Consider the following 16,703-nt stretch of genomic DNA (forward strand, 5'->3'; position numbering starts at 1 on the left):
AAGAGCCTCTTTTAGCAAAGTTTACCCGTTTTCCATCTGAAAACTTAGCTAACATACTCATATATCGCTCAACCTGATTTTTAGTTTTGTTAAGTACGAGTCTATCAGATTTCATTACCATAGGATCAAGAGCCTTTTCAATAGCTTCCATAATCCCCGACTCTTTCACAAATGTCACAAAATTTTCATTGGTATTTTTTTTTTCTTTTTCAGTATTCTACACGGCAGTTTTTGTGACAACCGAATACATGATGAGGACAATTTTTTATGTAAAGTTTCAATCGAACGATAGATGTACCAACAAGAGTTGTTCCAGCAATTTCGATTGCTTTTCTAGCGCCGCGCCGGATTTTAATCTTACTATTCTTGATTCAAGCAAACGACGCGCAGATGGTGGAAATGACATATTTCTGGAAAATTTGTAAAAATGTTTTTTTTTTTACAATGTGGTTTGTACACTCAATTTTTATGACTTCCCTTCCGTAAGTAACTCGCTGCTTTATTCTAGAGTAAACACTGAATCTCCGTCACCAAAGTAAGTATTTTAACAAGTGCTGCTCAACACTCCCGCAGAACCCTTCTACTATTATAGTTTGTTCCATTACAGTGCTTGGACCACTATATTTTTTAAAGAAAAGATGTTCATTCACCTTTTTGTCTTTGAGTCTTGCAAATTCGCATGCGAAGCAATACTTCCTTTTCACTCCCAGGTACAAGAGAGTTGGTTTGTTTCGGCTCTGATAATGCAATTCTTCAAAAGAAAAAAAAAAGTTAATATGCACATTTTGACTGGATGTTATAACGTTATAAGTACTGAAATATTTTATTTTATGAACAACAGACTATAGAGTAAGCATTGGTGTAAACAGGAAGATAACTCACCACTCCACTTAAATTGAAACTATGTCAGTCAGTCCTCTTATTCCAGCCGCCGTCCCCTACGACACTAATATGTGGTGTATCATTTTCTACGTTCCCTATGGCAATAGCTAGTTTTTTTTCCATTCTCTATCATTTTCTTGGAAAGTTGTCTTTGCCGAAACTAAATTTAAAAAAAAACCATCGTAGTAGTAGCGTTAAGAAAACTTATGCAAATCACATGTACACATATTTCACTACACAAATCTTATCACATTATAGGGTTGTGCGAATAGTGTATTTTGGTGGTCAAAAATTTTGAATCGAACAGGAATTTTTTTAAATTTATTGCGAAAAATTTCAAGGTTCAAAAATTATCTTACATTTTCACTTAGATAGATCCACAACAATACAGAACACATGTAGTGAAAATAGTAATACTATATTAACTTTTGCAGACAAAGTGAAAATTGTACCATGTTTATTAACCTATTGAAGCAATGTAAACATCATTAATATGCACATTTCTCAGATATAAATATTAAAAAGTGCAGTGTTGTACTTTTTAAAATTACAATTAAAATCCAAATTCCATGCCCGCAATGAATAACGGAGCGGGGGGGGAGTTGAGAATTTGTAAAATTTGAAGGAAGTAGGCTGGAAAATAACTTGTTGCACTCATGGGTGCCACGTGTTGAGATCCTCTTCAAGAGAACTATACTACCAGCCAGCTTGTGTTAGCTACCCAAGGTCTACGGCCCACTGTTGAGATTCAGCGCTTCGTTTCGTGTTGTCACTGGGCGTCCTCACACGTACATACCCACACCACTTGAGGCAGACATTCCTCCAGCTGCCCGAAAGTAGCGGCAATCTCCTGATAGTTCTGTAGATCTCTTTCCAGGAGTGTCACGTGAAAGCTGACATTTAACGAATGTGGTAGCACGGTCGTGGGTGGCGAGTGCTAAGAGATGGTGTTATCATCTTGTAACGCGTATATTTATAAATGTGTTTGTATGTAAATCTGTTTAGTTTCGCTAATTAAAACGTGTTTATCTTAAAACGTTCATTGGTTACCAAAAAGTAATCAGTAGGTAGAAACTAGAGTCTATAACTGTAACTGCCATTTTTACTTCCACGTATTATTATCATAACGAAAAAAGCAACCGTTTTTGCGGAGCGTCACAATACGACTGGGCACATAGCGGTGGTGAGGACTGCCATACACACAGTGTGTGAGGTAACATTGCGTGAAATATACCCTGCATTATTTGAATGCAGATATTGTTCCCGCAGTTCCTAGCTGCCAGACGAACGGTCAGGTGTCACGGATTGTTTTGGTATAAATTTGGGTCCTACATGTACTTGTAGGTTATCAGTGTTTTTTCATAAGACAGCCATCTATTAAGGGAAATAAATAGTTAGATATAACAGTGTATTATTTTAGTGCTAGAGAAGGTTGAATAAGGATTCAAGAGAAAAAAATGTTTTATTAGGTTAGATCGGGGATGGTCAAAACTAGTCCAAATGACAATAACGATGCTTTTACCTGGAATCGTGAAGTGTCGTATGATTAAGAGCCTACTGTATATCGGCAAATAAGCAATGACGACTATAATATCTTATGAAAAAAAGAGAAGTTTGGCTTCACCTGAGTAACAACCAGCAACTACAGATGTGCCTGTATATATTGGCAATTTTAATCTTTGATATTCGACTTCCGAATGTGAATAGTTCATAAATAACTGCGCAACTATTCGTGTTTACGAATATCCGCACACCCCAATACATATTCCATTTTTTTGTGACTAATATTGGTATATTGAAATCAAATAAAATACTCATTTTTAGGCAACTAATAAGATTTTCAAACTGTTGTCTCATTGCTATGTGGATTCATTCAATGTAGCTTCCTAAGTAAAAACAAAATAATGCCTGATAAAGGGATTTATCTTTAAGTTACATTCAGAAAGTCGTCTAAAAATTTACAATTATTCTTTCTCCTCCGAAGAACAGAACAACTTAAAATGTTATGTAATAATACAATGGTATATGTACCTACCGGCTGCTTAATCTACTGAGCCTTTTATTATTATTGTATTATTTATTATTGTAAACCTTAGCATGCAAGTATGAAATCTATTATGAAACTTTTCGTACAGCGGATCTAAGTTGTTCCAAAATATGTAAAATATATTTAACCTATCTAAGGTACAAGTTTCAAGTTTCCACTTTTGGTTCACATTGTCTTGAACTCCAACAAAAAAGGAGGGGGGGGGGGGGGGAAGAGAGAAACTATGTCCAAATTTTTGCTATCTCAGAGCTAGTCCACTGAGATTCTAGGGTAGACGAATTAAGTAAAATTTATTGACGGAGTAACGAATGGTGCTAAGAAATTAAGTTTGCCGCTGAATATGGGTTGAATTCTCCAACGTAGCCATGTTAATTTTTAAAGTCTTACACATAGGAACTGAAATAATATATATATATTGAATTGTAAGGCACAATATTTTTTATAAGCAGCAATTAATTTAAAATTTGGCTAATTGTAACTAACAATTTGGCTTGGACAGTATAATACTCACGTGAATGAAAACAATACAACCGAATTGGGAACCTCCTTTTTTTAATTCGGTTGAAAATTAACTTGTTTTCATGCTTACCAAATCTACTTTTCCACGTAGAACTGTTTGTTTATTCTTACTTTTAAGCTGAGGATTTTTTGCCTAACTTATACTTACATAAAAATAAACGCATTTCTTGAATCAGGATAGTTTAGTTTGCAAAGCGTCACTTGATTACATTTCAAATTGAAAAAAAATTGGAAGGTTTTTTTAGGAACATTATGGCACAAAATATTTTTTGCCCAAACACACTTTACAGTAAATGGAAGAAATAATTAAACTATAAAAAATTTGGGTTCACCTTCTCTTCAAACCTTTCGCTTTTCGCAGCACATCCATGCATCTCTGAATTGATAGCACTGTTCTTAGCTTTCTTCTCGTCGTTGACACAGTACTCCGCACCATTCAGATTATTTACTGGCACGGAGGAGGTGGGGTCAGATTCCGTTAGCCGAGGATGGGTCCGAAGTAATGGCAACACGGCAGCCGGCTGCACGCTCCCGCGCGCAAGACAGGCGCAAGTGAACCTACTCGCGGCCAGAAAAAATAGCTGAAAATGCAAAATACGAAATATTTCTTGTTCTAATAAAGTTAGCAGTATGCCACCGCTTACTTTTTTTATCTTTACTGTAAAAGGAAAAATTCTGCAGACTCTAAATATTTGTATATCTTACAGCCTGTTTTTTAGACCACTTTTTCGGTTTTCCTTAATTTTAAAAACGTAAAATAAAATACTTATCAATATTTTTTCTACAATATTAATCTGACACATAATTTCTGTTGTAAAACTGCAGCAAACAAGCCAAGTACGAAATTTTTATTTGAAAAATTGTAGAAGATGTAGAAAACACTTTTTAACCTACAATTCCCTATCAAGTCGCTGGACCAGGGACGGCCTTAAGCCCGGGCTACATTCGCAATAGCAAGCAAACAGCACAGACGCACAGAAGTTCAACATACACTATTAGATATGAGCTGCCACATTGGCAAATAGCACGCGCACAGAAAAATAGCACAGGATCGGCGCACAGAAAGTTCATTGACTTTTAACTTTTAGGTTATTTTCTGTGCGCGACCATGGTGGTAGCCAATCAGCAAACAGTTTAAGTACTACTCGAGTGGGCTTATAAAAGAACAATTGTCACGAAAGTATTGGTGCTCTTGACTTGAGTAGTTTGTTATTGTTTTCAAACACGCGATAACATAAAAATGGAAGGCACATTTGATAGCTTTTTGATAGCTGTTATAGAAAGTAAAAATATTTTGTATGACAGGGGATCCGCAGGATACAAAAATGAAGAAGCTAAATTAAATGCTTGGAAGTCTGTGTCTGAATGTGTTAAAGAAGCCGGATTTTAAATAAACAGTGATATATATTTTTGAATGCTCATTGTGTTTTGTACGTAAACTTTGAAATATTTAAAATATTTCTGGGTTTAACGAAAACCGTACCACAATAACAACACACGAATCTAAACAAACGTCACGTATGCCAACTTCAGTGACCAAAATTGTGAACGGGAGTTTTACATTTAAAAAACTTTTTTGAATGCTTCCGGTATTATTTTGTGTTGTGTTGTGCGTGAATGTAGCATCAAGCTCTGTGCTATCTCTGTGCGTGTGTGCTATCTGTGTGCTGTTTGCGTGCTATTGCGAATGTATCCCGGCCTTTATGCTCGTAAAAACGATGCGCAAGTATTTTGGATTCAAATATATTTTCTTTTAATAACCGAAAGGTAAATATTATTTCCATGAAATATAATACAATTCTTTAAACACAGACAACATATAAGAGCTATTTTTTGTTTATTATTCCATCTGGCGTGATAAATATTATATTTTAAAAACTGTTTGTGGATTTTTAATAAAAAATAAATATTTATTTATGACATCAATTTAAGTTGTTCAAAAAATTCACTTTGGTATAAATTAAACCAAATTCATGTTATCCAGGGCACAAAATTAGAAACTACCAAAAAAGATTATTTACATTGCTGTTTTGTGTAAATCTGTGCACGGACTTAGTAAGTGACATATTTATAATTCCTCATTTTAGCAACCCATTTTAACACAAGAGAAAAATGATTTTATACTAAAAAATTATTATTTTAAACCATTAATTAGCAGGAAACATGTATGAATAATCTATTTAAATTTGCATTTGAACAGTGAATATTATTTTGCAATAATAAATATTTTTATCATCGTATATTACTGATGAAAAGTTTGTATTTCCATCTAATCAGAAGTATTATGAAACAGTTAATTAAATTGCTTTACAAGTTTTTATTCACATGAAAATCATTAAAAATTGGTTGGGAAGTTATATAAATATACAAAAACAAATCATTATACATACAATTTTATTATCTTAGTGGATTTAAATTAATGGTGTCCCAGTGACTACTGCGAAGAAAAAAGTCTTGCGAAAGGTTTCCTCGTAATTGAAATTCGTCAAAAAAAACTATCTCTCATTTTTGGTGACATTTCTGACAAGTGGTACGATGAAATTTGAGACTGGCAAATGAATGTTGTGAAGCAATAAACAAAATATCACATTCGTGAACTACAAATGCATAATTGTTTTTATTTTATAATAAAAGTGTATCTAATAACCCGTGGCTTTGCTCACGTAATTTCCGGGTATTGCTGATATTGTGCTGTTACTATTTTCATAATGCACAGAAAGTAATGATTTATTTTAATGATACTATTATTTATAAAGTCTTATTATTTTGATTGTTATTATTATTATTATGAAATTTTATTATTTAATTTGTATATTGTTCGCCCGCAAAAGTTATTTAAATATATTTTATTAATTATGTATATCTACGAGAGCTATGCTCTATGACCTGAAATGGAATTATATGGACAGTCAATTGAGTATACCCCTCTAAGGACTAATGAACTTAACGAATAAACGATGATTTTATTCGGGGTATTACTTAAAGAAATTTTCATTGTTGGAAATTTTCGTTTTAAATTTACCGCATTTTTGTGTTTTCAATTGTATTAATAAGTGTTATTTACGGTATTTATATTGTAAATTACGCTAACCGATTTTGGTTTCGGCCAATGAGAGGCCGTGTTTTAGATGTGAGGCGTCTAGAACGTATTAATTAAGAGGTTGGTTGTATGAAGGCGTCTGATGCCGACGCAAAGGCGCGAGGCCTATTTTAAATTTGAAATATAGCTAGCTAGATTATGCCATCCGACACTCAGGATGAGCTTAAACGACGTATAAATAAATAATGTGTAAGATTATAAGGGCATATTCTGACGGATATGTTATTAGGAGTGAAAATCTGTAAGTAAAGATCTTGCATTTTGTATCGCCCATAGACATACCCAGCTGTATGTAATTTCGTCGTAAATAACTCCGATTTGACTACAAACTGATTAGTTTTCACGTAAAAGGTGTCAATTATCCTGAACTACGTCATGAATTATTAGTTCCAAGATTTAAATTATTATTTTATTTTGTGATACCCAGAGGTGAAATGGGAGTACAAGTTTCGTGTCTCTACCATATAAACTGAGTTAAGCCAAGGCAAATACGAACCCAAATATAAACATAAACAGTAATCATACTAATTATTAATTGTGCTATGATTTCAAACATTTTCTGGTATGTAAGAATGCGTCCGTAAAAACATCATTTGATTTATTTTCTGAACATACACTAACGAACTTTTGTGAACGATTCATGTGTGCTACGTATTTTCCTGATGTTTTAATTTACATAAGCGCATATCCACGAGTCATGTTCAGTATCGTTAGGATTGTTTTTCTGTGATTTTTTTTATCTAATTATATTAATATTGATTTTTATCTCTACACATATGTTAGTTGTCCCTGATGAATAGCAATTTTTATTATTAATAAAAACCTGAATTCTATCCCTATGTGTTGATATATGTTACCTAGCTACCTGTGTCCAAGAGTGTGTGTTTTATGATAAATAACATTTTTTTTTGCATGTTTCTAAGGGTCAGAGTACAAGAGCATAACAGTACCATTGACACATATATATATGTCTATATATATTTTTTGAAAAATAGTGACAGCCAGTGTATATCGTCCCGACAACACACACACAACAAAAGGGTCTATATATAAATAAACGAGTACTATTAATGGTACTGGCACCAGCAGTAAGAACACACCGAAGAAGTTTAGCAGCAGTATAGTATAGAAAGTGGCGCACATAAACGTGGGGCCCGAGTGTGTTGACACTGAGTTGTCGCACCTTAATTCAAGTTGTCATTTGATCCTGCATTGTGTATCTAATCCATTATAATAACATGGCACACAACCACCCCACATACTCGCTCAGGAGTAGGCATGACAGTATGTGTGAAGACTGCGATAACACAGGGAATTCAGGAAGTGACACGGCGACATCATCAGCAGGGGGTTCACCAGGGAACACTTGTGTGGAGGGGCCTAGTGATCACTCTACCACCGTGACTGAGAGGTTAGGGCGGCCCACGTCACCAGCAACAGGGGAGCAGGAGGAAAGGGAGGCCACTGTCCCTAACATCACACCATTGCCAGATAATACTTCTACATCACCTGTGACACTGGAAGCACTCATGCAATTATTACGGCAGAGTAATACTCAACTAAATGCGAAATTAGAACAGAACAATACTCAAATGGAGCAGCATAATGCATCCCTAAATGCAAAATTAGAACAGAACAATACTCAAATGGGGAGGCTTACGACTGAGTTGGGAGCGCTGAGGGATCAGACCAACTCAGGATTAAAGAGCCTGGAACACAGCATTGAGGTTAGGCTGGCCCAGCAACACGAACAGGTCCAGCAGATATCTGAGCAGGTATCACAGAACAGTAGTCGTGTGGACAGTCTGGAGACTCATGTAACATCCATACGAAACATGATCTCAAATGAACACCAGGGACAAGCTAGTGCTAGGGAGGAGGTGCGAGGACATCTCCAGCATCTCGGACATAGACTGGAGGACATGGAGGTGGCTACTCCCACACTACGAGATAGAATCGAGCACCTTAGTGTACACCCCAGTCCCAGGAGTGAGTCAGCTGACCGCCAAGCTCATGTACCGTCACACACAGCCCCTGTGTCAACTGTACCGACTGCCCCAGTAGACAGGCAACCGTACCCCAGTGAGATGTACACAATTCCACTGCTACCCATCCACAATCATCCTACCGTTCAAATGGATCTGCCCAGAGAAACCCCTGTATTGAGCCCATCCAACATTGATGCGGCCACGCTCATGCACCATCCAGCTAAGCATTGGGCAGAAGCTATGCCCACGTTTGCTGGCAGAGCTACAGAGAACCCCATCCGTTTTCTGAAAAGATTTGAGGAATACACCTCAACCTTTCATTTGAGAGATACAGAGATACTGAAGTGTCTCAACAGCGCCCTGAAAGGACCGGCATTTTACTGGTGGGAGATGCTGAGTGCATCAACGCATAGTTACGCCCAGTTCCAGTCCCTGTTCCACAACCAGTATTGGAACATCCGAATACAGAGTCACCTCCGTGCACAGCTTCACACGGAGAAGTATGACCCAAGGAAGTGCGCGTCCTTGGAAGCACATCTATCAGCAATGTTTGAGAAGACACGCTACTTGGATCAGCCCATGACGGATGATGAATTCATCGCGGCCATCCTCACGCAGCTTCCACTCAAGTATCAGAAGCAGTTGTCAGGCCTGCCGTACCGTGATGTGACAGAGTTCCGCGAGCGCCTTCTCAATTATGATAAACTTGAGAAAATGGACAGAGCACCCAATACCAAGGAGGAGAGTGAGAGGGTTCCACAGCCCCACCGACAACAGCCCATCCACAACTACTGGCAGAATCGCGAGGGAAAACCCAAGGAGCTCAGACAGGCAGTGGTAAACACAATGAACTGGCAGCCAAGAGGAGGAGGACCTAGCCGGAACGATCAATACCAGACAGGCTACAGGAAGACCCCCTATTACAAGAGGAAGACGTGGTGGTCCAACTCTAGGAATTACCACAGCGATGACGAAGCAAACCACCGCCGGAGGCAGGGGGACTACCGAGACAACAAGCGAAGATCATTTTCGCCAGAGTCACGGCCACCCAGGGAGTCAGCAGACCGCCGCCGGAGAGCATCGTCAGAAGACGAGCTGGAGTACTGCAAGAAGTACCGCCGTACCGACGAGCCCCGCTACAACGGCAAACCTGAGGACTACCGCCCGCCATACCACTATGCCCCCAGGACTCACGAGACGAGTGGCGGCCATGCCCAGAACAGCCACCTCTCATACAACCGGAACACACAGATGACAACATTCCCACCACCATTTGCTGCACCGTCTACATCTCAGCAGACGACGTACTACAACCAGGGACCAGCAAATCAGTTGGCAGCAGAATTCAAAGCTGCTGTGTCTGAAGCAGCAGGGAACCGACAGTGGAATCGTCAAGAAGGAGCCAGATCACCAGCTCCAGGTGGACGTGCCAACACTGGCACGTTAAACTATTAAGACTCTGTATGATCAACCCTGAATTTATACCCCATTGTGACAAGGAGCCCGAAAGGACAAGACTACCCACAGGAGAAGAAGTGGAAGCATTCGTAACAATGAAGCTCACAGCAGAAGCTGATGTACGAAGAAGAAGGAAACCAGCATCCAAATTGTCTAAATTTAATATCGGCGACCTTGTGCTCAAGAAAACATCTCCTGTCAGCAAGGCATGGGAGAATGTCACCAGGAAATTATTTCTGCTTTTCGACGGACCATATGTCATAACTGACATAGTTCAAGGGAACTGTTATGCTCTGGAAGAACCATCTACAGGCCGACCAGTAGGCCGGTATAATATTTCGCAGTTGAGAGCCTACAAGAAACCTGTGTCCCAGTGAACAAGTTCGACACAAGCTAGTGAAACACCTATATAGTACGAGTATAGGTACTATAACAGCTGAGCGCAATCGGAATGTCTAGGTCAGAGCCAGGACCTGACCAGTATAAATGTGAAAGGTATTAAATGGTTACTGTGTAATTTGATACGCCATGTGAGGCGTATTGCAACCACTGACAGGTACCTAATGTGTAGCGGAAGTGTGATACCCGCTTGGTACATTATCGTCGCGTCGATGCGGAAGTGCAATTCCCGCTTATTATTGCCTGTAGTGAGGTGAAGTGAAATGCCACCCACACAGATGTAATGAATCTTCGAATTTAATAGTGTATTATGTGTATATTATTGTTTGTCAGTTGGTCTGCGTTATTCTTCGTGTGAGTATAAGTTCACTAACAGTAATACCTGAATCTATGTAATGAGATGCGCCTATCTGTAAGTACTATCATACTAACTAGAAAAAAGAAATGTCAAGCTTGTGTGTTGTCGACTAACTTGTGTGAGAGAAGTATGGCCTAGCTGTGTAAACATGGGTGAGCACTGTTCTACAAAGCATCTAAGAAGCACATGAACACTTTGCAACTACTAGCATAATAATAATAAGGTTACCTTGAATTACTGATGTGGTTACTCCAATTTTTCCGAAGCACAACACACCACTGAATTTATTAAGAATCGCCGAGATTTATTTTTTTTTGTTATTAAACACTGCTGGAGAAGAAGATGGAAAAAAAATAATTATCTTTTTTTTTGCAAATTTAATACTCTTGTTTTACACGAATTCTATGATTGAAGTAGGGCTTTGCAAATGATCTCATAGGGTTGCATTCTGCCCTGAATGCAAAGTAGAAAAGTATGCATTCCTTTCGCATACAAATCCACCCAGTATTAGAAAGCTATTTCTTTAAATTAATTTGATTTGGTTTTTTTAAATAATGATATTTATGAAATGATAACAAGATATATACGAGCGACTATGTGTTATTTATTGTGAAAAAAAAACCTATACAAAAGACTTTAATTTCATTCAACGTGGCACTTGAGATTTTGTTTGTTTATGTTTGTAATCGTCGAGTAGGCGAATATGATGTCAAACGAAGACCTGAAAAACTCAATGTCTAACAACTATGTCGCGGACTTAGTACACTGTTGCAGTAAATGTCAGCAGGCTGTATTATAAACAAGTACTAAGTTACTGCAAAATTGAGCCAGCCAGAAAAGAAAAAAAAAATTTTTTTTTTGCAAGCTATCGTGAAAGCATTTTTTTTTTTTTTGTTTCACATAGCTTTGTCAGGATAGAATTATCCTTTGCATCGAGATCATGAATCTCAAGTGATTTTAACAAGAAACAATTCCTATCAGAGAAATTTCTGAATGATATGAATACACAGGATCCTGCGAAGCCCGCATCGGATACCTGAAAACGAAACTAATGGTTGAGATGAGAGGGAGACTGCTATACACTTTCCAAACAGCTGTTTGCGTTATATGAGAACCCAGCTGATTACAGAAAAAAAATACTACCTTGCGAGAAATGGTAGAAATAAAAGTTCACCAGACACTCGAGTAAAATAAAAGAAAAAGAAAGGCCGCCTTCGCCGAGCGAAAAGCTGCGATAAAAGAGAGATAAAAAAAAAGGAAACACTGTGCGTTCCCTTTCCAAGCACAAGTTACACATGATGCGTGTACTTAAACGAAATCAAAACTATTGTTGATTTGTTTGCTAACATAAACAAATGCTTTTAATGATGTAATATATGAAATGTTCCTTGAAGTGATATTGTAAATATGATTTTATGTATATGATATGAGATGTTAGTGAGAATTATTAATTTTATCAATTGTTGATATTATGAAGTTATGAAAGAGTGTGAGATGATGCTTATGGAAATGTACGAGATGCATAATGAAATTGTAAATAGAATAATACAGGTACAACCTGAAGGCATAAGGATGCCTAACAATGATGTACACAAACCCTTTCATTAACATGAAAATAAGTTTAGTTAAAGTTATGCTTGAATGTTATCTAGCTGATGATACCTATTGTTAAGATGTAACAATTTCACTTTGAAAGTTATTGAATGTTTTGCCTAAGTTAATATACTTATTATTTAATATCTGATGTTATTTGATCCCATTAGTTACTATTTGTTTTAATAGAGTTAGTTTATACTGAACTGGCTTGTGGATAGGCTACGTTAAGCACAGAAGATGTCTTAGCCTGCCGACATTCGTGCGTTACAAGTGCACGATTCACACATGAGTGAAGAGTTTTAAGACTGTTTAAAGACCGGGACACTTGTTAGTTAAAACGTACACAATACGGTTCGCAACGGCTGTGTACCTATCAGTGATGGGACCCGACGAGTGCGTCCTTGTGAGAAGGGGCGGTTCCGCCGACACGAGCAGCACCGCAGACGTCCCGACGCCGCCTCTCACGTGTTCGTGAGTTAGGGCGGCAGCTGCAGCCGCAGTCCGCCGCTGCAGATGTTCGCCGCGGAGCTAGGAGCCGTGGTGTCCGGTACTGCGAGCCGCCACACGCCAAACCCGCCGACGTCTGGTGTGGAGCAGGTGTTGGTGTTGGCCGCTTTGAGGTCGGGCGCTGTCCCGATGCCTCCTCAGCCGCCGCCGTGGATGTCGTTTGCACCGCGGGTGGACGTTGATCCACTGCCATGACGTGTCCTGGAGAACGTCACATTGTTGACTCACATGTACATACACCCGTTATAGCCATATGAGATTGCTACTTACAGTAAGTATGTCCTCCCACGTCCCTCTCAACAGGAGCGGCTCAAGGGAGTAGACGCCGTCGGAGAGTTGTAGCAGGTCCAGCAGAGAAGATTTTTGCGCGGGAAAACCCGTGGACCATTCCAGCGCAGGTCTGCTAGCGGCGACGACCCGATGCAAAGTGATTAAAATTGCGCGAATTGTCGGGTGTAACGGTCGAAAGGACGATAGAAAAAAGAAATAAAAAAAAGAGGAGAAGAAGGAGCTCGGTCGCTCCAAGTTTTTTTTTTATGTGTGGTGCGCGCGCCGCTAGGCGACAAGGCTATTCGTTGTACATAGTGCGAGAGAGACGGTAAACTGCCAATCACATTGTACTGTTTTGAACAGGTCAACGATTGCAGTTCAATATGATTGACAAGGGCGGCAATTCTGTGCTGTTACTATTTTCATAATGCACAGAAAGTAATGATTTATTTTAATGATACTATTATTTATAAAGTCTTATTATTTTGATTGTTATTATTATTATTATGAAATTTTATTATTTAATTTGTATATTGTTCGCCCGCAAAAGTTATTTAAATATATTTTATTAATTATGTATATCTACGAGAGCTATGCTCTATGACCTGAAATGGAATTATATGGACAGTCAATTGAGTATACCCCTCTAAGGACTAATGAACTTAACGAATAAACGATGATTTTATTCGGGGTATTACTTAAAGAAATTTTCATTGTTGGAAATTTTCGTTTTAAATTTACCGCATTTTTGTGTTTTCAATTGTATTAATAAGTGTTATTTACGGTATTTATATTGTAAATTACGCTAACCGATTTTGGTTTCGGCCAATGAGAGGCCGTGTTTTAGATGTGAGGCGTCTAGAACGTATTAATTAAGAGGTTGGTTGTATGAAGGCGTCTGATGCCGACGCAAAGGCGCGAGGCCTATTTTAAATTTGAAATATAGCTAGCTAGATTATGCCATCCGACACTCAGGATGAGCTTAAACGACGTATAAATAAATAATGTGTAAGATTATAAGGGCATATTCTGACGGATATGTTATTAGGAGTGAAAATCTGTAAGTAAAGATCTTGCATTTTGTATCGCCCATAGACATACCCAGCTGTATGTAATTTCGTCGTAAATAACTCCGATTTGACTACAAACTGATTAGTTTTCACGTAAAAGGTGTCAATTATCCTGAACTACGTCATGAATTATTAGTTCCAAGATTTAAATTATTATTTTATTTTGTGATACCCAGAGGTGAAATGGGAGTACAAGTTTCGTGTCTCTACCATATAAACTGAGTTAAGCCAAGGCAAATACGAACCCAAATATAAACATAAACAGTAATCATACTAATTATTAATTGTGCTATGATTTCAAACATTTTCTGGTATGTAAGAATGCGTCCGTAAAAACATCATTTGATTTATTTTCTGAACATACACTAACGAACTTTTGTGAACGATTCATGTGTGCTACGTATTTTCCTGATGTTTTAATTTACATAAGCGCATATCCACGAGTCATGTTCAGTATCGTTAGGATTGTTTTTCTGTGATTTTTTTTATCTAATTATATTAATATTGATTTTTATCTCTACACATATGTTAGTTGTCCCTGATGAATAGCAATTTTTATTATTAATAAAAACCTGAATTCTATCCCTATGTGTTGATATATGTTACCTAGCTACCTGTGTCCAAGAGTGTGTGTTTTATGATAAATAACATTTTTTTTTGCATGTTTCTAAGGGTCAGAGTACAAGAGCATAACAGTACCATTGACACATATATATATGTCTATATATATATTTTGAAAAATAGTGACAGCCAGTGTATATCGTCCCGACAACACACACACAACAAAAGGGTCTATATATAAATAAACGAGTACTATTAATGGTACTGGCACCAGCAGTAAGAACACACCGAAGAAGTTTAGCAGCAGTATAGTATAATATTCTACCATTTTAAGAAAATATGTATTAAATTTCAAAGATTTTTGAAGAATTATACACAAAGAACTGTCAAGTATAGAACATATTTAATAAATAAAAATATTTTTACGACTTATTTTTAATTGGTTTAGCGTAAGTCTATTTTAACTTTTATTTAAAATTAAGTACCTACATTATTTTCTATCTCCCGGTTTAGTGACTTTGAGAATATATTTTTCCTTGATGAAATCTTAACTCTTTTCCATCTGACGAAGAAGCCAATTAAAAAATAAACTAAGACTCGCGCACTTATTGTATGTTAAGACTGCCATCGTTTTAAATTACTGTAATTTTTTTAGTTATAGTCATGCTTAGTATAATAACATAATATGCCTTATTACGCATACATTTCAGTATTCATGAAACCAATGCATTTTTATTTGAAATGTAGAGCAGTTACCAAATTTATTATCTCACATATTGATCTTTTGGTATGGCTAGTATTACTTAAACTAAATTTTTGAATTTTCACTGATGCACTGTTTTCCCTTTTCTATGTGATTTAGAAAATATAGCAATATACGTAAACCAATTAAACCAAAATCATCCTGAATTTTTATTACCGAAAAAAGTTAATTACAAAAAATTTTAATGTGCGTATTTTAATATTGAATTTATATATATCTTGCCAATACTGATTTAGTGGGTTACATTTTTTTTTCTTTTAAAAAATAATATCTACCCCTTTTACTACTTAATAGATAACATTGAATAAGAGAAGGTTGTTTAAGGTATGTTGATTTTCCTTGCCAATATCTAAAAGTAAATTTGTACAAACGCGAAATATAGTTTAAATAAGTATTTTACTTTTAAAATAAAACCATATTTTGAACGTAACACTGACTATTGGCCCAATACAAAGTTTTAATAGCTAATTTTCACTTCACTCGGGTACAGAATCCCATCATTCAGTGATTTCCGTGGCTAGCTTCTTTTGGGATTTCATCATTCTCAAACGACGGTAAGGGAAGCTCCTCTTCAAGGTCGCCTAACGATGCTGATAAGACCTGCCGGGTAATTTGAATCGTTGGTCTGGGATTTTCGAGCGGGAGGGGGGGGGGTGAAGGATGATGTCACAACTGGGCTGGTTAACCTAGTTCTGCCAAATACCGCCAGGGGCGTATACGGCCGATACCCAGCGATGAAAGCGATCGCAGCGGCGGAGCTTGGAACTACAACAATTCTTCTAAGAAACCGGACAGAAAATTTAACCTGGGCTCGCGACTTCTATACATTATATATATTCAATGATCTGGGAACTAGTTCGCGTAGTTCGTCTGTTGGAGCGCTCTTCCGAACTAGTTCGTTCGCGAACTACACAAGTCTAGTGCGTAACCTAAATGTAAAATGTAGATCTTGTGATGATGCTGTTCAAATATTATTATTGTGTTTTATACTGTTTTATGTGTTGTATTTTATTACAAGTGGCACTCAAAGCAGTTGTTTGATGCATGGAGCTAACAATAATGGAAATACGAGCCATACATGCTAGAAGAAAATCGTCAATTGAATAAAATAAGAGTGTACTTAATTTATTAGACGACAAAGTTTATGAAACTTTCAGCGCGTGTGTAGGCCTACAGTCTGAACGG

General features: G+C 37.3%; 1 protein-coding gene across 2 annotated transcripts in view; it reads left to right on the forward strand.

Moving 5' to 3' along the window:
• The window catches only part of LOC134539386 (bone morphogenetic protein receptor type-2), a 141,197-nt gene that overhangs the window by 101,986 nt on the left and 22,508 nt on the right, over positions 1–16,703 (forward strand). The gene's annotated exons all lie outside the window — the stretch shown is intronic.

The sequence above is a fragment of the Bacillus rossius genome, chromosome 15, assembly GCF_032445375.1.
Source record: "Bacillus rossius redtenbacheri isolate Brsri chromosome 15, Brsri_v3, whole genome shotgun sequence".
In the NCBI taxonomy this organism is placed as follows: domain Eukaryota; kingdom Metazoa; phylum Arthropoda; class Insecta; order Phasmatodea; family Bacillidae; genus Bacillus; species Bacillus rossius.